The sequence below is a fragment of the Balaenoptera borealis genome (assembly GCF_965194805.1).
Source record: "Balaenoptera borealis genome assembly, chromosome: 6".
Taxonomy (NCBI): Eukaryota; Metazoa; Chordata; class Mammalia; order Artiodactyla; family Balaenopteridae; genus Balaenoptera; species Balaenoptera borealis.
Window position 1 is genome coordinate 46,702,738 of NC_138863.1, and position 24,659 is coordinate 46,727,396.

The window sequence follows — 24,659 nt, forward strand, 5'->3', positions numbered from 1 at the left end:
ACTTTCTTGAGTGATCATTAACTTACTGCGATATCCCAAAGCCCCCTAAAGTTTCCTCTCTATCTACAATCCCCTAGTGGGATCTAAACTAACTATTTGATTATCCTATTCTACCCCTATCAATTTGGCATGAAAAAAGTTCTATAATAAATGCTAGATGTATGCTTCATGTATATAGAGCATTACAGCAAAAGGAAACCATCATCAGGCAAAAGAGAGAAGTTATGTACAAAATGCCTCAAAACCAGGAAGCCTGACACATACTAGCAAGTGCTGGTCATGTAGCATATTCCTGCCAAGAAACCAGCTTCAACACCGGAGCCCTCCAGGAATCTCATTGAGCCCAAATTCAAATCATCAGTCTCACTGTAATCAATAAACAAAGCTGACGAGCTAGTACAAACCCCACAAATCTCCTCAGTTCCAGGTCACAAAGCAACACTTTTTTTTTAAAAGTTTTATTTATTTATTTATTTTTGGCTGCGTTAGGTCTTCGTTGCTGCGCGCGGGCTTTCTCTAGTTGCAGCAAGTGGAGGCTACTCTTCCTTGCGGTGCCTGGGCTTCTCATTGCAGTGGCTTCTCTTGTTGCAGAGCATGGGCTCTAGTCATGCGGGCTTCAGTAGTTGTGGCATGTGGGCTCAGTAGTTGTGGCTCACGGGCTCTAGAGTGCAGGCTCAGTAGTTGTGGTGCACGGGATTAGTTGCTCTGCGGCATGTGGGATCTTCCTGGACCAGGGCTCGAACCCGTGTCCCCTGCATTGGCAGGCAGACTGTGCCACCAGAGAAGCCCCAAAGCAACACTGTTAATCAATATGTTCATACCTTGACCAGAGGGCAGTGTCATACATGTATATTTCTTATTTCACTAAGAGAGCTAAGGCTAATTCCAGACCTCCTGAAATTAATTCTTACAGCATGGTCAACCTGCCAACTGATAGTTAAGGCCTTCTTATGACAAAATGCTCATTCTTAGTTTGTCAACAGTACTTGCCTTACAACATCATATAGTCAGATAATCAGAAGTTACGTACAGATTCCAAATGTTTGTAATACCCAAATGTTTGGGTTTAGATGGAATTATACAGCTAAACCATCCAGTAGTACCAGCATAAACTTTTTCATATTTTTGTGCTAACTGTAGTTTTTCACCTCCCTGATAAACAGCTTTCTGTACTTTATGGTATATGTTTGCTGAATGGCTAAGAAAACAATCTACCATTAATCAAGTCTAAGTCTTCTTCAGGCCAATTCTCCTCTATAAGGATAATATCCTGAGGGGGCTTTAATTCAGTCTCCCAGTACATATTGCAAAAATTTCCCAATTTCAGATATTTGAAAAGCTTACCATATACCACACAGCATACTTATGTAGGTCTTTGTTTAAAAGCAAATGGAAGAGAGAATACAGGCAAACATTGAGCTTCCACAAAACATCCCATGAGAAAGCTCCTCAGGAGTCTTAATTCACACATGCTGACCTTGTTCTGTCTCCAGCTTAAACCACCAAGATCTGTGCAAAGACTGTTAACTTTGGGAGACCTCAAAGCAAAAGTCCTGAGCAGGGCTTTTATGCCTCTCTGGCTGCATAATAAGCCAGACTGACTTAACTGGTTAGGCTGATTGCAAACCATCAGTAAAGAAACTAAGTTTGGGGGATTTCTAGAGGTAGTTTAGAAGTTTAAATAAATCATCATAAATTCTACTGCCTTTACCTTAGCCGGGGGTCAAAAACCGGACATTCAGGAGTCCCCAGAATATAGTGTCTCCAACCTACCTGTAACTGAAACTTATCTCACATATTTACGGTAATGAATACTAACATTATCTTATCATGCTTACAATACATATATGTATATAATACCAGTATTATAATTGTGCAAACTAATAGGTAGAGGGTAAGGCATCAGAAATAGAGAACTCATGGTAGGTTTTTTGTTGCTGTTTTTGTTCCTGTTGTTGTGTTTTACATAGTGAATTAGTTCCAAAATCAGCAATAAAACCCAAGTCTTCTGAATCACAGTCCGTCTCCATTGCATCTTAATGCCTTGCAACATAAATGTGAACTTCCTGGGGTTTGAAAGGTGTAACTCATTTATGAGATAGATATTCTATATATCATGCAAAGAAAACAGTTGTAATATCCTAGAAATAGCAATATAAAAATTTTCTGATGTGAATTATTTAGCTCTGTCATCAACAAATCAAAGTTAAACACCATTTAAAATTAATGTATATTTCAATAACTAAGTATACTGTTGACTTGTTTTAATTATTTTAGCTTTATGTATGTTTTCCGTATTCTTTTTCGTATTACATTATATGTTGCTACTTTATGTAACCTTTATTTAAAGCAAAGACAGAACATATTTTTTTTCAATATCTGGATAATACCATTTTTAAAAAAATTTGTACCTTTTACATTATAAAGATTTAGCTCATTATATCCCTTTAAGTCATCTAGCATTTGCTTCAATGAAGCCATCCATGCTTTTTTATATCTTCTATTTATTAAAGATAATTTTTCTGTCTCTGAAACTCGGAAAGACTTCTATTACTTTCTATATTAAAATGTAACTGTAAATCTTCTTTACTCTTGAATATTAATTTTCTCAGGGTTAGCATTCCTTCTGTCTTTCATCAGAAAAAGATAAAATTATAAGAACATGATTTATATTTAAAGACACTATTTTTCTATCATATGACTGGTTCAGATGATAATACCAGTGATACCTTATACAAAATCAAATTACTAAATTGTAGGTCTGTAAAATTCCAGTAAGAAATATGTCTTTATGTGTGATACTTAAGTTAACAATAATATTTTATTGTCATGCATTTATTTGATGCATTTGATTTAATTTGCTGTCATCTAAACAAGTTGCTGAAATTTGTTATTTTCTGCTTTCAAGAAAGCCTCTTTTTGGAAAATATTTATTAAATATAAATATATTATAAATATAATATAAATTTGTATTATAAATATAATTCATTAATTTAAGCCAAAATTTTGTCTATGAATCATGCCACATAATCCATATATAGTGTCTGTGTATGAAGTACAGAGATCAGAGTCTCCCCTATGAAGAAACAGTTTGCAATCATGATTTGCGTGAACTGAATTCAGACATTATATGTGTAATTGAGGTCTATGGTTAACAAGCATCTTAATTCAGAATTATATGGTTATTAAGACTGAAGGACAACTATATAATTCACAATGTATTAGTAAAGAACTATCTTTGGGATAGAGAAATGAGAAACAAAGCCAGATTATGATGCAATTAATATAAATAATTACCACATTATATTTTAAATATAAAAAGCTTTCATCAAAATTATTTAAGGTGCATTATTAGTTTAAGAACAGATAGCCTAATTTAAAATGGCATATTTGAAGATAATATGCACTGGCAAGAAGGAAAAATTAAAAAACAAATTTTGAAATGTTATTTCTAAATATTCAAAAGCTTGATATCAGATAAGCAAACAATTGAATCATTATTTGAGATTCTTATTGCTAATTTTGGATAGATACTTAGAATATTGAATTGATTTCATTTTTGTTATTAATAGTAGAGTAAGAAAGAGGCCATAAACACATATCTTGAGGAGAGGAAAGGCCAAGTTAGTTCTAGACCTTCAGCCCATAATACTAAAGTTCAGAGACAAAAAATAGATCAAAGTTTTCTTTTAGGGATACTCCAGGCCCAGCTTCTTCCTTGTAGTACTCTTGCCGGATTATAGGAAAAAGAGTAAGCTTAAGACCTAAGGTGATTCCAAATGTTCAAGTAAATGGTTTACAGGGCTCAGCACAGTTCTATCCATATCAGGTACAGTTTTCTTTATCCAAGAATGAGTAAGGAGAAAAATATTGAACTAATGGTCCAGTCAGAGAATATGCCACAAGGATATGAACAAAGGATAAAACAAAAAATATAAGCATCAAATACAGGTAAAAAATATACATGAATTTTGGAAAAGTATTACTGCAGAAATCAAAGTAAACTTTCTCCCCAAGAATATTCATTTAAGTGTTATTTTTTTTTAATGGAAGCAACTTAGATGCCCCCAAATATGGAAATATTAAGTAAACTGAGATGTCCACACAGTGAAATACAATAGAACCTTTAAAACTGATGGTAGGGGAAATGACTACAAGTGATGTTTAAAATCAGGTTAAAAATATTGTGAGTATGAAATATTCATATTGTATATACAAACGTATCTATTGAAAGATAAAACAAGATGATAATAGTGATTCTCCCTGTATAGTACATTTTTGGTTTACTTTTTACATACTTTTCTTTGACTTTATTTTTAAACTTCCTCTACAATAAATAATAAATTATACTGTAATCAAAACCAGATATTTTAGAAGAGACTTTAATGGAAATATTGGAGGAAAAAGCATGAAAAAGTAGCCCATGATGGGAATGATAGTTTACTATTAAAATATAACAATGAAGAAAACTCCTTAACTCATTTCTGCAAATAGGAAAGAAGAAAATGAATATTACTTTACCAGCACATTGAGAGAACAGGAGTCATAGGGAACAATCAGAAAACAATATAAAACAACCTTGGGTTTTTTACTTAGGACTGCCCCTGAAAACTTACTACATGAGACCATTTTGTCTCTGTCCAGGTTAAAATTTGGCCAGGCCACCCAGCTGTTAACTCTTAGTTAACAAAACTTCCCTGCTCAGTTTAGTGCTGAAACAGTCTCGCTCTATAGTTAATGTACCCAAACAGGTATAATAATTAAAGCTCTCAAATAACTTCAGAGTTGAAATTCTTCCATATTCCAGCTAGACCAGCTTCTCATCTAACAATTCCAGAGTTGGAGAGATATCGGGGAGAAGATGTAAATGATAATGAGGTCTTTTTTTTTTTTGGCCACACTGGGAGGCATATGAGACCTTAGTTCCCCAACCAGGGATCGAACCCGTGCCCCCTGCAGTGGACCACTGGACTGCCAGAGAAGTCCCAATGGGGCCTTTCTTAAGTGAAGTTCTCTCATCCACAGTTCCAGTGTAAAGGAGATACATTGGACATTTATGACTCCTTCAGCTTATGGTCCAAATAGACTCTCTTAATTAGGCCCTTCTCTCTCCTGCTCTAATGGTCCATGATAAACCCAGCCCTTTGACCAGCCATTAGTAGGAGTCCTTTTCCAAACCACCCCAGACCACTACTTTGCTGTCACAAACTCTTTTATTTTTCCTTTTTATTTTTCCTAATACAAGTTCATTTGTTCCTCAAACTTAGAGACTTCAGCAACACCTATCAAATTCTCCAAGTAGTCTTATATAAGTTTTTATCATTATATCTGAGGTAAGGGGGAAGCATGATCCCCTCACAGCAAATTTATAACTCTATCATGAAAGCCATTTCAACTTAGCTTTGATATCATCAAATGTTTAAGAAGCCAAGGGTTTTGATACGGTTTTTGAAAACTCTTGCAAATCCGGATAGGTGAATAAATGCATCATTTATTTTCCTATTTCTGGCTGAAGGAGGGGATGGGATGATAGGGTCCCTTTGACCACAGAAGTTTCCCCTCCTCTTCAAAACTATGCATCCTGCATATGGACCTGGTTTATGCCTTCTACAGAATAGCTCAGCACCACCTGCCTTTAGGGCTTCTCCCCATTGACCTATTTCCCCAGTTGATGGCCTCACAGAGTAGTTCTACAGTCCCCACAGTCATAAAGCCACAATCTTATAACACATACCATTGTCTCAGTCTGTGCTGGGGGGTGAGAAACAGCCTCCCATGGCCTCCATTAAAAGCATCATTGAAAGAGTCATAGAAACTCCCATGCCAAGGAGACCAAACCAATGGAGACTCTGTCTTCCCCCAGGTGCTGTCGAGAGGAGATAGTCAACACAATTCAGAAGTGTGGAGGACATAACAACACTATATAGGATGGACTTTATCTAATGGGGAACAAGAAATAGGACTGTTCAATGAGCAGTAGTTTTAAACTGCCTCTTTGGAGATACTCTTCATGACTGAACCAACATCTGGGTTTTCTTGGGAGTTGGAAATGCTTGTATTTGCTTTTCCTCCTTCTCTGCCTCATTTCTTTCCCCCCTATGTTTTCTTCATTTGAATGACATTCACCAATAATACAGTAGCATGAAAGTTTGCCTCAGTCTCTGTTTTCTAGGGAGTTTAGGCTTATGCCCCCTGAAAGTAGGTAATTTACTGAAAAGAATTTAGGAGATTATTGTGAAAAGAACTTGGATTGCAGATGGTCAAGAAATTACAAATGCTACTGACATGTAACAGCTATTAACATCCTATAGAACTGCAGTTCTGAGGAACACACTTCATTTAACTTTGGACCAGTTGACTAGTTCAAATCTAAAGTTTTATGATTCCTCGCTTTATAAGTAGATCTATTATATTCAGAGATGCTGTAAATCCAGTCATTCAACCTATGAAAATTCCAAGAGGTCATGATTCTGACTTTGAAAAGGAAGATACTAAGCAGCAATAAAATTAACAACTTTTTGCACAAAGATATGTGTGTAGCAAGAATCACCCACAATGACTTCCATTTATTTTGACCTCATAACACCAGAGCACTGAGCCAGTAACAGCTCAATGTCAGAAAGATGAGCTGACCCAGAGGAAGCAAAGCACTGACATTGGCATCCAAATTATTATGTATTGAAAAATCGTCTCGACTTGCACCTGGCACATTGGCTCTTCTTGTTGACATTGAAACTGGAAACTGCCACTTGGCATTATCTATCAAAGTCTAGAAGGATAGAAGTTCGATATAGAATGTAATGCAATCAGGGCCAGCCTGTAATTATGGGGACAATTCTCAGAGTTTGCATTGACACTGAAATGACAGTCCCTGTATTCATTCAATAACCACACTCTAAGGACTTAACAGTAAATACTAAAGTGATGTCTTTACATTAATAACATCAATTTAGTGAACTTAAAATTTTGGAGCAATATTGAACTACTAATTATAACTCAACTGATGTAAGAAGAAAAATTCCTAAATATAAATATGTCATAAACACAATAATTATACCCTGAATGTGTTATTTTATTATTGTTACCAAAAATCAAAATAATTTTTATAGTTATAATAGGAATAGGTAACATTTGTAACTTTTGTTTTTAGAGCATATCCCTTACTAAGGTACTCAATCTTCATTACTGCTATCACATATTGTGTCTTCCACTGCTTCCCCATATTTCATATTATTCACTGTTATTTTTAAAAGCAACATTTGGAGAGAAATTTATGATCTTCATAGTTATCAGATATTACTAATGAAATATAAAGCTCCTCATATTTTAATAAGTAAAACTGGGGAGCCATAAAACTAAACTGTACCACTTTTTCTCTTAAAAACTCACCTCTTAATTTCTTCTATCTTTTCCTTAAGCTGTTTGTAGGCATATTTTTATTGTTTGTATTACTTCTAAAATGTACTATGTACTCAGCAATTCTATTTCTTTAAATAACATTGTGATTTAATATTTAAGCAACACTCATTAGTCCATAAGTTTTAAAATCGGAATTCTTTGCAGATGTGGATATTGCTGTTGATCATTAATCAGGAGTTGCAAAACTCATTAATTTGTGGTAAGGTTTTACAGAATTCATTCTTCTACTAGGTGAATGCTAAAGGGCACAGAAGGAATTAGAGTCAAGACTAAAATTAGGTAGTGGCGAAATGGCCAATAGTTAAAACCAATAACCATCACGTTGATAGATAGTGGTTAATTCAGAGTACTGTAGAGCAATGCTACAAAGTCAGAAGGATTGCTGCTATGCCAGCAACAGCTTACAAGGAAATGAAATGGCTTCAAATATAAAGGCTCTATGATCAAAACCAATGTTTCCTTTGGTATGTGAAAGTCCTACTAATGTACCTTCTAAAGGACATGTGAAAAGAGTTTACATTTATGACCCGCCTCTCCTTTATGCTTTTCTTCATTATACTTATACTCAAAATCTCCTAGGAACCTCTTTCAAAACACATGTGAGTAGTCTCAACCCACAGTGCAACCAGATCTAGTGAATCCCAAGCACATGTGTATTTTAACAAAGGCCCCCAAATGCCAGACACAATAAAGAATATTTCCTTTGTTATCTCATTTTATTTAACACACACAGGACCCTGAGAGATAGGTATTATGAACTTTACTTTCCATTAGAGGGAAAAGGAGACTCAAAACAGTAATTAATAAGGAAACCCACCTAGTTATTCTGCTTATAATCACTATGCTCTACTATGTTCACTCCTTAGTCACTAATGGTTTATCTAAAATCAACTAATCATCTCCATCACTGTCATTTCATAATCAGAAAAACAGAGTACCATTGGAAGCACATGCCACATGAAAGAATTCCCACAGGAAGCAGACTATCACACCTGAATGACAGAAGTCTCACAGAAGGTTGTCAGCTACACCTATTCCAACATGTTTGTGTTATGTTCCTATCACTTCTTCTTCCAACTCTGCCCTCCTGGCACCCATGCCTGTGTGACTCCAACACACCTAAGCACAGAGACGTGGGTGTCCACTCTTGCCACCCCCCTTCAGGATTTGGTGGCAACTTTGTGCGAGTTTACTTTCCCTTAAAATAGGGGAAACTATGATTTACGTTATACTGTAAAACCCTTTGCTTTGGATGTTTTCTCCTGGAACAGATGCAAAGATATCACGGTTGTACCCTCAGGTTTAGGGGGAGAGTTCAGCAGCATGCAAAAAGTGTTTATTGTCAGCAAAGAGATGGTCTTAATTGGTTTTACTTCTGATTTAAAAAGTCCATTTCTGCCCATCTTAGCTACTCAGCATAACTTTTAATTTCACACTTTATTGCCTTTATTTTTGCTGTTCTGATCACTTGGACTGTTCAGTTATCTTTGTTATGCTTGGTTAATAACTATATACTTCGTCAAGGCAGTCTTTGCTTCAAACAGCTATCCTTCCTGATTTAATCAGTATAGTCTACTTCGCTTAATATTCCAACAAAGAGTAACATGGGGAACTAGAAAGAAAAGAATCCATATACTAACAATTAGTCCTTATAATTAATGCCTATGATCTTGAACACATAACAATTTAGACCTTATTCAACCACTTTTAGTGGCAAAGTATCTTCATTAGATAAGAGAATATATTAATATTTGACAGAATATTAGTCAGTGATTAGTCAATAAATAGCTAAGCTAAAAAAAGAAAAAAAAAGCTCTTTGTAGCTGATTAGTTCTTCAACTTGTAAAAGTTTTGCTTTTATTAAATTTCCATGTGCTATATTCCCATGACCAAATCATAAATCTCTGGCAGGTTTCCCAAATCACAAATATTATAATACAGAAATTTTAATTTTATCTCAGCAATTTTAGTAAAATGTATTCTCAGAGGTTGTCACCATAGAAACACATTCCTCAATATTGTGTGTTTTTGACTGAGCTTCGAAAACAATGGCACTGTTCGGACAAAAAAAAAAAAAGACTTTTTCCCTCAAACAATACATTTTTCTTCTTATTCTGCTGCATACACTCAGAGCTGTGAGGCCATATTTTCTAGTATCCTGAGAACCTGCACCTATATTATAAATTAAGGGTTGCTTTAGTCATTTTAGAGATTCTCTGTGGAGAATAACAACTCAAATTTTCTCTTGTGTTTGCCCAGCAGTTCAAAGGAAAAAGCAAATTAACTGGAAAAATAAAATAGCTTTTCTTCTTCTCCAAATGATGTTTCTAAGAATATTAGAAAGTTCTAGTAGTTGGAGTGGGAAAAAGGAAATATTACAACAGAAAGGTATCTCTTCAGTTATTGAAATTTTTTCTTTCATATTTGTGGAGAGTGACAATGACAGCGATGACAACAACAGACAGTAAGTGCTCACTGAGTGCCATTGTATGTGCTAGGGACTCTGTAAGATGCTGAGGAGTCAATTATGAGAGAAAGCAGACAGTCTCTGTGGCATCACAGCCTTAAAAAGTCCAAGGTACTTTCATTCGATGATCTCAGATATCAAAATTCACAAAGCAATCAAATCGTTTCCCAACTGACCTACATAGTTTTAAGAGTTCACTTGTTTCCCAAAGTAAAATTTGTTGTTGGCTGTTCCCAAAATGTCTGCTAAAAGTTTGAAAACCAGTATTTTTGCCATTTTAATTTAAGGATATTGCCAAATACACACACGAACAATTTTTTAAGCTCTATTTTGTGTTTAGAAAAGAAGAATAATTGTCCTAAATTAAGAATACCTGACAAGGGAGAAGAAAAATGGAAGTACTAATCATTCATTATTAACATGAGGGCTACTCTTGACTCTTTCATTCTTACAAGTATTCCATTGGCTTATTATATTACTCCCCTAACAGTCATTATTCTTACTGATGCGGTACTGCATTTGTGTTTACCACAATTGAAAACTGGAGGATAATTCATCTACTCTGATAAGTTGCATCAGGAAGCCACAAGGATCTTAGTAATAAAAGAGTTATTACTCTTAGATTAAGTATTATGGTTGTTGTGTATGAATAAATACTGCTGAAACCTTTCAGCTTCTGACTGCTGTCTCACAATATTCAGAAATTTCAGTTCTCACTTTGGTATAACAATAACTCATAAAATATCGCTAGTCTTTTTTGAATCTTATTTTTTGAGATATCAATAGCTTGCTAGCTGGTAAGATATAAATATACCAAGTTTCTTTTAGACCACTTAACTTTAGAGAAATAGATTTGTTTTCTGTCTAATTGTGTAAATAACCTTTGTGTTACTTAATCTTTTTTGTAACCCTGGAGGTGTCTATACTATTAAAGAATTAAATTCTGAATCATGTAACTTCCAGGGACTATTTGGCCAGAATTTACTGACTAAATAAAAAATCTCCACCACAATCTTATAACTTAGTCCTCTTAGCTCATACCTGTGATTTCCAGAAAACAACTTAATCTCTTCTTTTCATAATGATTCATTCAGGCTATGTTTATCCTCTCACAGGAGTTACAAGACATTCTTTATTTTTCTCTTTAGACCATTTACATACTGAGAAACCTTAACACTGAAACAATATTTATAAAAGGGAGAGTTCTTCAAGGACCTGTGACAAACAAAAATTTAAAGTCCATCCATAAATCTAAGTGCTGTCTTATATGTACATGGACACCAGAGCAACTGGAGATGCTAAGAACATAATTACTATATTATTAATTATTAATGGATAATATAATATAAAAATGTGTCTTGAATAATTTTCTGTGTAATATTTACTCACAAAATAAATCCTTATCCAAGAAATTAAGAAAAACAAAATATTATTTTCAAATTGTAAACACCTATTCTTTTTTGTAATATATTCAGAGAAATAATACAATTTAATATTAACATAGATATTGATACTAATACACATATTGATACAGAAATATATAGTGTTACCTTAGGGAATTCATATTTTCATACCATTTATTATCATGCTCAAAAATATGGATAATCTACAAATTTGATCCATTAGTTTATTACACAAACCAAAATTAATTATATTCCCATTAGGTATATGGCTCATATACTCATATATGATAGAGAAAAGGCACAAATAAGATGAATGAATATACATTACAGCATATTTTTAGGCAAATTTAAAGATAAGATATTTTTAATTCTCTGATTTTGCACTTGATTTCCATTCTGTCTATTGTGTCTCATATCTCCAATACCATTTCTAAAATGCCATTTACCAGAAGCAGAGAGTAATCTCTAGAGTTCCAGGAAATTTGAGGCCACACATGAAGTAGATTTTCTTCTTCCCCTTAAAAGCCTTCATTAGGAGATTACCACTTGCATGCTAGGTCTGTTCCATCAGGCATATTGGCCACTGGTGTGGCTACCAAAAGCAGTTTGCTTATCAGTCACTTCTGAGCATTCTTCAGGTCATTAAAAGCCATCAGAACATGATGTTGCAGAGCAACCTGGTTGTTGAACATGAAATTTTTTTTAAAAATTGCTCTGCTGTACATACTCTACAGATAATTATTACAGAAATCCATATTGTGGATGGTTAAAAAAAAGAGGGTGAAAAGTGCTAATATCTTTCCATAAATCAGCACCGTATGTCACCAAATAAAATTCCCTTTATTAACAGAAATTCTATCTAAATCTTTTACATAATGTGCCAGAAGCTAACTCATGAGTGGTTATGGAAAGCCACACAGCTGGATGCTCCTTGCAGATCTGCTGAAGTATGCCTCCTTTAATCAACGGCATTTGGATCTTCCTTTAGAAGCCTTGCAATGATTTAAAGAATTTGACCACAGCAATTACCAGGCTGACACATCACACAGTTTCATTAAAGATCCTTTCACTGCTCATTAGCATTAGACAGACATTACATAAGAATTCTCTATGATTACTTAGTGGAATTTTCTTTTTTATTCTACATGTTTCCAGTGGTTTATACTATCTGTCAGAGATTATTGTATAGTCTTGGTGCTGTGTACTATATTAACAATGTGACGACTCTCAGGAACTTGCATATCCCTAAACATGGCACTGATTTAATAAACTGTGTGACATCATAGAAGACAACTTTCACGTCAGTATAAGATGGCTTTTACTTTCTAATTGGGACTTATTCTAGAGTTTTTTGACTGTAGGGGAAAACCATGACATTTTTCATTCATCCAGAAGAGATTATTAACTTTTTAAAGTAATAACATTTTAACAGAAATGTTGTCATATGAGTTTCACTTTCCACTACTTTTAACACCACAGATAAATTATGTTTACAGTCTTTTATAGTTATTATCATTCATGCACACTGAAAGCTGTTATAAAGACTTGCTTTGTGATTGTCAAATATCCAATCAGTCCTGGGTTTGCAAATCTGATCTCTATGGCAAAACTGTTCATTGCTAAGTTTAAGGCCAAGGTTTAGACTCAACTGGATAGAGAGTCCTTCCAATGAGAAAGTTCCCACTTTCTGCCTTGTGAAGTTCTAACATGGACCCTAGAGGAAGGCCGAACATCTTGATCAACAGTTCCACTAAGACCATCCAAAGTGAGAATGAAGTAACACCTGTAAAGGAAATCAGGGCTGCTGAAGAAGGGGGAAATGAATACTGAACAGGCAAAATAGCAAAAACTAATGGACATTTCAAAACTAAAGTAAATAAGTGCTTCTGTCTGGCATAGTTATACTTTTAGGTTCTCTATAAATAGGAAGAGCCATTATAATTAGTGTTTTAACAATATAGGCCCTATAGTCAGATACACCTGCCTCATATCCTAGCTCTACCTCTTCAAGTTATAGAACTTTGAGCATGTTTTATAATTTATCTATGCCTCATTGCATCCCATTGTTAATTTCATAGAACTCATCATGAAGATTAAAAAACTATATAATTCCAAACATAGCATGAGCTAATTACTATTACTAGTATTACCTACTATTATTAGAGGTAACACTTATGAAGTACTTTACACCAAATAAGCACCCAGTAAGTGCTAGCAATAGTGACAGTGAAAGTAACCATTATTATTTTTATTAACCAACAAAATATATACTGGTACATCAAAAGGGTATTTTTGCAAATAAGAACTGGACAAGGAACTTCCTTCGGTTAAATAAGAATTTAAGTATTGGGACTTCCCTGGTGGCGCAGTGGTTAAGAATCCGCCTGCCAATGCAGGGGGCACGGGTTCGAGCCCTAGTCCGGGAAGGTCCCACATGCCGCGGAGCAACTAAGCCCGTGTGCCACAACTACTGAGCCTGTGCTCTAGAGCTCGCGAGCCACAACTACTGAAGCCCGCACGCCTAGAGCCTGTGCTCCACAACAAGAGAAGCCACTGCAATGAGAAGCCCGCACACCACAACAAAGAGTAGCCCCCCACTCACTGCAACTAGAGGATGCCCGCACACAGCAACGGAGACCCAATGCAGCCAATAAATAAATAAATAAATTTATATTTAAAAAAAAAAAAGAATTTAAGTATCATAAGTTGCACATGCAAAAATTGTACAATCAAGTTGGATGAGATGACCTTGTCTTTACAGAATAACAACAGCTAACATTATTATTAAAGCTACCTTTAAATAAGCACCTATTTTGATCCAGACATAATGCATAATACTATCTAATCCTGAAAGATAATAGTAATATAGAAAACAATAATAATATCAGAACTGCCCAAGGTAGTGAGCAAAAGAGGATCCAGATTTTTCTGGGGCCTGAAGATTTTAGTATGGGAAGCTAAAAAATAATATAAAATTATGAATATATAATTAGGTACAGGGTCTTAGAAGGATTCTCTATTAGCCACTTGGTTAGTCTGCCTCTGAAAGGGAGTACTATCATTATCATAACTTTACAGATAAGAAACATAAGACGCCCAGTGTTGAGACAGCTTGATCAAAGTCACACAGCTGGTGAATGTTAGAGCTAGGCGTCAAGCCTGATATTGTGTTTTCATTTTGCAGATGAGAAATCTCAGTCTCAGTGAGTTTATGTAACCTGCCAGAGATTGCAGAATTATTGAGTGGAGTGGGCAAGATTAAAACCCAGATCTGTCAAACTCTGAAGTCCATACTCTCTACACTAAGCTTTTGATGCCAACTGGTGAATAATTCTACCACAAGATACTGAATATTTTTTTCAGATTTTCATTGCTTTTGATCAAAGAATCAAACGAATGAGACTTACCCTGGACCCTGAAGGAAATAAGGCTAATTTCAAAGGTGAAGTTGCAATTTTCTGAGGACACTTTAGCAGAGGTTATTTTTGATATGTTTTAACAGGTATCCTTATATCTCTTATTTGCAACATAATTTTATATCCACCAGTCATCTGTTATGTTATAGAGCATTTGAGATTTCTAAACTAAAAGTTCCATATTAATTTTTATCCTAAGACTGAGTTTTAAACAAAAAACCCACCATAATATAAATAATCTATTCTTTGGGGATATAGGCAAGCTTTATTCCAACTTTAGAGTTCAAGAAATTGTTCTTTTTATTTGGTTTCATTACTAGAACCCTCCATAAGCATCCTTCTCCCCTGCATAGTACTGTGTATGTAAAAAAGTGAAATTGATGGTTCTCCCCTTAAGAACATAATTGAAAAAGTGAATTCATGCCAAATGTATCTTAATATAATATTTTGAGGCCAGAATAAAGTTGGTGGGGAATGTGAATATTTCCATAAACTTATTTCCCATAGTGTGTATAGGCATTTAAAATTCTTATATAATTTGACAAGCTAGAGGAAGGTGTGATAGGAGTCTGGTATTCCTTTATATTCATGCGCCAGTAGGGTGTACATCAGATAAAGAGGAGATTTTAGAATTCATCAATTAGGGACTTCCCTGGCGGTCCAGTGGTTAAGACTTCGCCTTCCAATGCAGGGGGTGAAGTTTTGATCCCTGGTCGGGGAGCTAAGATCCCACATGCCTCGCAGCCAAAAAAACAAAACATAAAAACGGAAGCAATATGGTAACAAATTCAGTAAAGACTTTAAAAAATGGTCCACATCAAAAAAAAATCTTTAGAATTCATCAATTATTCAACAATTAGATTGATATGAAACAGTAGCCATAACACTTCAGGTTCTTTAGTAGGTCTTGGTAACGCTTTAAATCATTCTATGTTTTCCTCTCATATCACTCAACACAAATATACACTATATTTATAGGTGTAATGTTAATCAGTAACATCCCTGAACTATTAGTTCTAGGAAGAAACTTTTATGGTAAAGGTGGTGTAGCAATGATCTCATGCCCATGGAATTCACTGGTCTTACTTTACACCATATTGGAATTGTGATGGAATGAGACAATATAATCTTAACTAAACATTTCAGTCAGGTGTCGGTCTGTGATTTTTTTTTTAAACATTTCACAGAAAAATAAGAAAACTAAAGACACTGTAGAAAGTTTTTTATTAAGTTAAAATTATACTTTTAAAATAATCACTTTTATTCTGAGATTATGTTTTTCCTTCTTTTTAGGTGTTAAAATATTCTTTCCTTTATGTGGCTAAAGTGAATGGAAAAGTTACTTTTTAGTTGCTTTCACTTAGAAAATTTTAATGTTAACATTCTCTGCAAAGCACCTAATTTTTAAATAAAATGTTACTTGACTATAAAATCTAAAAATACAGGAAACCAATATTACATAGAAATTAGTATGCCATATATTTTTGGTTAAAGTAATATGTGTGTACCTTAAAACCCTTAGTGAAATAACCCTTCTCAAAAAAGTAACTAGTGCCAGATAACTTCTGTTAGTTTTCTTTCTAGTATCTTCATATGGATAGACAATTACATGGATATAGATTTGCCTTCATGAACTGCAGTGCTTCTGCAAGCACCATCATTGGTGGATTTATAGAATTCCTTGTTCACTATTATGTTAAACTGCACAAAATCATCACAGGCCAGGGACATATTTTATAACAAAGGAAGTGTAGCAATAAGCTCATGCCCATGAAATTTACTGAGCCTACCATATGTCACATCTAGAAGAAATATGCTTGATAGGCAGCGGCACTTTGGGGAATCCAGCAGGAGGTGAGAAAGAGACAGAGACAGGTTAAGAAGAGAGCGGTAGGGAGAGAGAGGAGAGGAGAGAGATATCAAGGTATGGATCCCCATGGCTGTCTTTTGTGAGGCTGCCTTGAACTAGTTATGTCGTTTACCTAAAGGTCACTTATCATCAAGGTGGCTCCCCTCAAGGTGGTCTGCTCTATCATGACTCACTTCTGGATTTTAGTTTCCTCCATCCCTTTGATACTTTAGGCCTAGGGGTACTGATAACTAAGCTGCTGTTAGGTCTGGATCCCAGCACTATATTAGTGTTTCCACCGACCCCCCCAAACCTTTATAATTAGTACTTTGGAAATAAACTCTTTTTGAATTATCTAAATGTATGTGAGTCATCTGTTTTCTGTAGGAACTCTGACGATCTATTTTCATTTCACCCTAAGAGTAGAAAACACTGAAGATAGAGGAGATTCAGGTCATACACACAAATACAGACACATGCATAAAAAAATAGAAAGCAGGAATAGAGAAAGCAGGGCAGAGAGACAAACCCACAAGTACAATACTTCACAAATAGAAAAGAAACTATTAATTGTATAACATATAATTTGTAGCAGCAACTTTGTACAACATGTTGGAACAATAGATGAACAAATTAAAAAAAAAAAACAGTGAGATAACACATAAGAAGATAGAAATTTTCTGCTGAAAATGATTCATATAAAAGAAAAAGACATTACAACTCAAATCAGCATGTGTAAAGAATAACACATAATTAACAAAAAAGAATCAGCAACAATTGATCAATATCTGAAACAAGGGACATCCTATCAGGACAGTACTGGACTAAGAGTACTTCAGTTTCTTAATGTGGACAAAACTGTAAAAGAATATAGATTATTATATTCTCTGGTATAGTATTAATTTTGAATTAAACATTATTGACTACTGTGACTATTGTATTGTGATTATTAACACCTCTTTTTGCTTTTAACTTTGTTTTCATAAGGTTCCAAATTTTTAAAAATTTAGATATTGTGAGGGTAAATAGATAAGTAAATAGTGTTCGGGTTAATAGATTTATCATCTGAATTGGGTTCCTGACCACATTGTGTTATAAGATGTTGTATTCTAGAACGGAGTTGGAAAGGGAACTGATAGGATTATCATGAAGAATATATTTTCTTAAGACTTTTTACCAGTGTGTAGGTATACTGCAAGCTACTCATAAATGGCAAAACATTATTTATGGAAAAATAAACAAGCTCCCTTTACTCTATTAAATGATAAGAATTTGCCTCTAATATTGAAATATTACATTTCTCTAAGAGTCCCTGGCCATATTCATTTCCTATTGCACTTCATTTTTTGCCTTTCTGGATACATAAAACAATAAGATAAAACAAGTTATATTATACAATTTCATTTATCAGGGTGATTTTTTATAGTTTTTAAACCAAAGCATATTTATTTTCCCTTTAAATTGGTGTTGGCCCTATTGAAACTAGTGCTTGTGAATTTTTTATCTTGAACCAAAATATTTTTCCTTTATCATATCTTTGAAATAGTTACAGACTTACTGCTCTTATGGCAGGAAGTTTCAAAGTCAGTTCTGCTTTGCAATAGATTTATTTTTTTAATTGAATAAACTCAAAAAAATGATTAAACCCTACAATAGCTCCATCTATTATACTATGTTCTGGGTGGGAAGAGCTCATAATTAATAAGAGAGTAAGATAATAATTGTGGCTTTGAAAAAGCAAGGTATGGTGCATACTGAAGATATTAGTGAAAATGGTAATAGACAAAGAAAAATATGTATCAATATAGATATATTTATGGGTAGAGATATAAATATAGAAATAGAATTTTAATATCAGCTATTATTTGATATACTAGATTGTATAAAATTAAACTGCAACTTTCTGCTATTTTTTATTATAAGTTTCTAGAACTAAATAAATAACATTGACTTCTTCAAAGGTCAAACTAAAGTAGACAATATCAATTTTAACAGAGTTAATGAAAGAAATATCTTACTTTTTAGTCAATGATTGTTACAGATGTATTAATAAATTATTGTTATTAAGTAAAAAAATGAGTCAAGTTTCAAAATTATATTGTAGTTTGATATTCTAAGTGAAATTACTTGGAGAGAGAATACTAGAGAAAAGGAACAGAGAAGACAACTGGGTTAGAGGCAACAAACTTCACAGGGCTCTCTGAGGAAGAGTCGGAGGAGAAAGGGAAGTAAAGCATTTATCTTGCTGAGTTTTGACTACTAGAAAATAGTCATGTAGCCAATACTCAAAATTATTTTCTAAAATCTCATCTTATAAATATTTTAAATCTAAGCAATCACATATTTTATGCATAACTACTGCTATTTTAAGAACCTGGGATGTCTCAGATGCTGTCTAGTTTAGAAAGTAGGAGGTTATAGTCATTATCAACTTCACATTAGTTAATCATCTACATATGAAGAACAGAATTATTTGTCAATTTTTATACTTTTTACTATCTTGTAACTTCTCCCCTCTTTAGAAAAGAGAATGGTGGTTTGCATTCATGTTTTCTCCAATTGAAAATATTCTTTGTGAAAATTACTGTAATAGGAACATGTGTTTAAATTGCAAGGCATTAATTAAATATGTCACCTTTACAACTGACTTAACTCCTCTACATCTGATTCCTGCATTGGCTTACTCAATATACATGCCAACTCCTGTCTAATGTAGATACTAAAAAGGTTATATTTCCTAGATTCCTTGAAACTATTTTTTCCTTAAATAGATCAAGTAGAAGCCAACTGTTGGTCAGCAACTTTCTGCTTCCTAGTCTTCAGCGAAGGTAGTAGGTTCATGGAGCCATCAGTTCTGCTGCTCCAAGACTAACCAAAGTAATGTGATTCTAGAATCAGTGACCAGATTTCCCAGATTTGTGTTTGTTACAGATGGAACCCTCAGTGGGCTGGTGCTATGGTGTTTTGCTGGAAGTGATTCTTAGGAGCTGAACTAATAACTGATCCTCCAGTCCTTTCCATAGTTTTGTAACCACCATACTCTGTATTAAGTCTCTTTGTGCTTAAATCAGATGGAAGGATCACCATTATTCTCAATTGAAATCATACTAAATATTAACTCATAGAGCTATTATGAGAATAAAACGTAGGTGATCATATAAAGCAATTAGGATAGTCAAGTGTTTGGCCATCAGTAAATGTTAGAAAAATTAGTAGAGACATATCTTAATGAATAGATTTTATTTTTATAAACATATCTCTTTTTTTAACTGAAGCAAAATCTAAGATACTTTGTATGTTTTGTCAGAATTTTGAGTTAAAGAAAATTTCCAAAGTCAATAAGCTTTTACTTTTATTTGTATAATTTTGCTTTTTTTTATTATGATCTTTGTTTTTACAAAAGCCAAATGCAAACATAGCCAAGACAATCAAAATATTGAAGAATCAGTCTTTATGGGTCATTGCTCGCAGGGTCAGTAATTGATTTAGATTGTCAAAAGATAAATTGAAAAGTGGTTTATTTTTGTAACTGATCAATGTTGCTTCACTGTAATTCATTGATTTCACCATACATATCCATACTAATATATATTTTAAAAATTTGGAATTGTTTCAAACAATTTTATTGACTATTTCTGTGCATCTGACAAAGAATTAAAAACTAATGAAATAGTTCCAATAATTGGAGGAAAATAAATAAATAGATGACCTTATGTAGTCTATTTCTTAGAGATAAGGGCTCAAGAAAAATGAAAAATAAAAGCCAATTGCTAAGTTATGCAGAAAATAACAATTTTTTTACATACTGTAATATTGAACAGTATAAACACACACACACACACATATGAATGCCACCTTGTGTATACATATATTCACTATGTGAACATGAGTTATGGTCATGTAAGGAAAGAACTGAGTTCATTGTACCCTTCATCTCATGCTATAATATTATCATCTATGCAGGGACTCTCCCTTGATTTCCATTTAATCATTTTCCCTTCACCATTGGTTCCCCCTCCATTCCCTCTTCCTGTTGCTGTCCATTTAATGTATATGGTGTATGTCTTTAATATGCATGTACTTTTTTTTAATGGTGTTATTTGGTGTATGTGCTTTTAGTTTGTATAGATGATATTCACCTACAAATATAATTTCTCCAATTTTTTCATTCAACATCATATTCGAAGATCTTTGTTGTATGTTTATATAGTTTTTTGTCCTAAATTCTGCACAGCATTCCACTAGAATTAATTTTTCATTTTCCTTTATGGACACATAGGTGCCCCCAATCTTCTGCTCCCACAAACTGTCATGCAATAATAAATAGTGACACTGCCCGTTGGTCACACACTCAGTAGCAGGATTGCAGTGTCCTAGGAAACACACAATCACAATTCCAATAAGGATTGGTAGCTTGCCCTCCATAACAGCTCATCCAGTTTTCACTCCCATTAGCAAGATAAACCTGCTCTCAAGTCTCTACATTCTCACTAACACTTGGTATTATCTCACTTGCCTCCTCTTCCTGAATTTGAATGTGGAAACTTCCTTCAGTCAGTGTGCTGGAGCAAATCAGAATGTAGGGCTGAACTCTTGTTTCCTGTCCTTATGGGATCACTGCTCTTCACTGACCAATATTTAGTTAGCGGAAAACCATCATTTAATATATTTTGATTATTTTATTTTTTTAAGTTGTTTCAGGTGAGAGGATAAATCCAATGTTAATCAATTGTGGCTGGATGTAGAAGGGCTATTTTTCTTTAAATTTTTATTTTGTATTGGTGTATAGTTGATTTACAATGTTGTGTTAGTTTCAGGTGTACAGCAAAGTGAATCAGTTATACATATACATATATCTATTCTTTTTCAGACTCTTTTCCCATGTAGGTTATTACAGAGTACTGAGTAGAGTTCCTTGTGTTGTACAGTAGGTCCTTGTTGATTATCTATTTTATATATAGTAGTGTGTATATGATAATCCCAAACTCCTAATTTATCCCTCCCCCCCACATTTCCCCTTTGGTAACCATACATTTGTTTATAAAGTCTGTGAGTCTGTTTCTGTTTTGTAAATAAGTTCATTTGTATCATTATTTTTTTTTAGATTCCACATATAAGTGATATCATGTGATATTTGTCTTTCTCTATCTGACTTACTTTGATTAGTATGATAATCTCTAGGTCCATCCATGTTGCTGCAAATGGCATTTCATTCTTTTTTATGGCTGAGTATTATTCAAACCAGGGCTTTTTTAATAGTTAAGAGGAGAGATCATGATAACTGTAAAAGATATCAATCATAAATTATGCTATGCAAACCAGGACAAATATTCACCCCGTAACACTGATGTTTTAATTATTTGCATTTATTTGATTATTAGTGAAATTGAACATCTCCTCATAAACAGATTAGCCAGCAAATTAATTCTGCTAATAAATACTATATCATTTGAATGTTTCTTTCATAGTTTCCTATCTCTTTCTTATTAACGGGTAAGAGTTTCTCTAGATTTTAGGTTCTAATCCCTTGGTTTCTGTCATCTTTCTCCCAGTCTATGATTTACCTTCTTCCATTCTCTATTGTTTCCTTCACTGAAGAGAAATGTGAGTAAATCTATTTTATTCTTTGGGGACTGTATTTTTAGTGTAATATCTTACAATGCTAAAATTGTTATTGCTTAACCAAAGTTTCACAACACATCTTTATGAATAATCTTCTATGTGTCGCTAGACATTAATAATCAGTAAAGCAGATGCGGTGCCACTTTTAGGAAGTTCACAGCAAAGTAAGGCAGGTAGGCATTCAAGTACCAACATGGATGGTGAATGTTAAAAACAAGAAAGAGAGAGAAGTAATGTTCTACGATAATGTAAAGTAAAAGACTCTAACCCAGTATAGGAGCCCCTGAGGAAAGGATGCTTAAGGTGGAATAGTTTAGCCAGACAATGGGGTGTGGGTGGGACATGTTCAAAGCACGGAAGAACATGACCAGAAGCTGTTTTAGCGTAAGGCACTTTGCAAGAGAAGCCTTTCTGTCTAGGCAGTTTTAGCTGTGGTTATGGTATCTGGTAGTTATACCGAGATTGTGATAAACTACTTTCTTTCAGACATTTCTTTCTTAAGGAAAAAAAAATTCAAAAAAATTTTCGATATATATACCAGAATGTGGTGGAAAATGTATACAGGATGAATTTATTCCAATTTTATATTAAACATATAAGTTTTTAGTACTTGAGTATATGTAAATATATATTTTATATGCATATATATTTTAAAAGTTTTATAAGTAATGGAATACTTTGAAAATGTTTCATGTATTATATATTAGCCATGCACCATATGTAGCCTAAATCTTAATCCTCTATCTTAAAAATAAAATTATTGTTCAAGTAATGTCTTTTGATTCTGTACTGTCTTCCTAATGAATTCTTTGTGCTATTTGAAGCGTGTCTATAAGTTTAGGAAGAAACTTATATCTTCTAAATTAAAAAACAAAATGTTTTCCTAATTTTTTATATCTTATGTGGCTTGGACCTAAATCTAGTTGACAAGTACTTAAGATGTGGATTTGCTTCTTTTAATAAAGTGCTTATTTAAAAAATATTCTAAATCATTGTCTTTATGAACAAAACAGTCATATTTGGTAAAGCAACAGTGACATCCAGTGACAGTTCAGATTTATTCAAAGAATATTGTTTACATTTGCCATACAAGCAAAAGAAAAAGTTATTAAATATTAACCTGCACACTTTTACCGGTTCTAAGAATGTGTCTGTAAAACAAATCATTGGATGAAAATAAAAACCAGTCAATTATTTAGAGAATGAAAAGATAAGCCACAGACTGAGAGAAAATACTTGCAAAACATATGTCTGAAAAAGGACATATCCAAAATACACAAAGAACTCAGTATCATATATCAAAAGGGGATTGCAAATTAAAACAACAATGATATACTACTACGCACCTGTTAGAATGGCTAAAAATTTTTTTAAAGTGATTATACCAAATGCTGGCAAGGATAGAGAGCAAAAAGAATTCTCATTCATTGCTGTTGGGAATACAAAATGTTACAGCCATTTTGCTGCCAAAGTTTGGCAGTTTCTTACAAAGCTAAACACTGTCTTTATGATCCAGCAATTGTGCTCCTTGGTGTTTACTCATATAAGTTGAAAACTTACGTCCACACAAAAACGTGCACACCAATATTTATAGCAGCTTTATTCATAATCGCTCAAAACTGGAAGCAATTAAAATGCCTTTCACTAGGTGAGTGGATGAACAATTGTGATACATCCATACAACTGGGTGCTATCTAGCCATAAAAAGACGAGTTATCAAGCCACAGAAAGGCGCAGAGGAAAGTTAAAAGCATATTTCCAAGAAAAGGAAACCAGTCTAAAAAGACTATGTATTGTATAATTCTAATTATAATGACATTCTGGAATAAACAAAACTATAGAGAGATTAAAAAGCTCAGTGGTTATCAGAGGGTGGTGACAGATGGGAGGGATGACCAGTTGAAGCACTGAGGATTTTTAGCGCAGTGAAACTATTCTGTATGATACTCTAATGGTGGATACATGGCATTATGCATTTTCAAAACCTGTAGAAGTGTATAATACAATTGTGAACCTTAATGTAAACCACAGACTTGGTTAATAATAATGTATCTATATTGATTCATCAATTGCAACATGTACCACACTAATGCATGGTGTTAATAATAATGGAAATTATTTGTGTGGGGTGATATGGAAACTTTCTGTACTATCTTCTCATTTTTTCTGTAACTCTGAACTCTCCTAAAAAGTAAAGTCTATTGGGCTTCCCTGGTGGCGCAGTGGTTGAAAATCTGCCTGCCAATGCAGGGGACACGGGTTCGAGCCCTAGTCTGGGAAGATCCCACGTGCCGCGGAGCAGCTGGGCCCGTGAGCCACAATTACTGAGCCTGCGCGTCTGGAGCCTGTGCTCCGCAACAAGAGAGGCCGCGATAGTGAGAGGCCCGCGCACCGCGATGAAGAGTAGCCCCCGCTTGCCACAACTAGAGAAAGCCCTCGCACAGAAACGAAGACCCAACACAGCCATAAATAAATAAATAAAT

At 34.1% G+C, this 24,659-nt stretch overlaps 1 protein-coding gene across 2 annotated transcripts in view; it reads right to left on the reverse strand.

Moving 5' to 3' along the window:
- The window catches only part of LOC309631318 (uncharacterized protein), a 436,314-nt gene that overhangs the window by 377,507 nt on the left and 34,148 nt on the right, over positions 1–24,659 (reverse strand). The gene's annotated exons all lie outside the window — the stretch shown is intronic.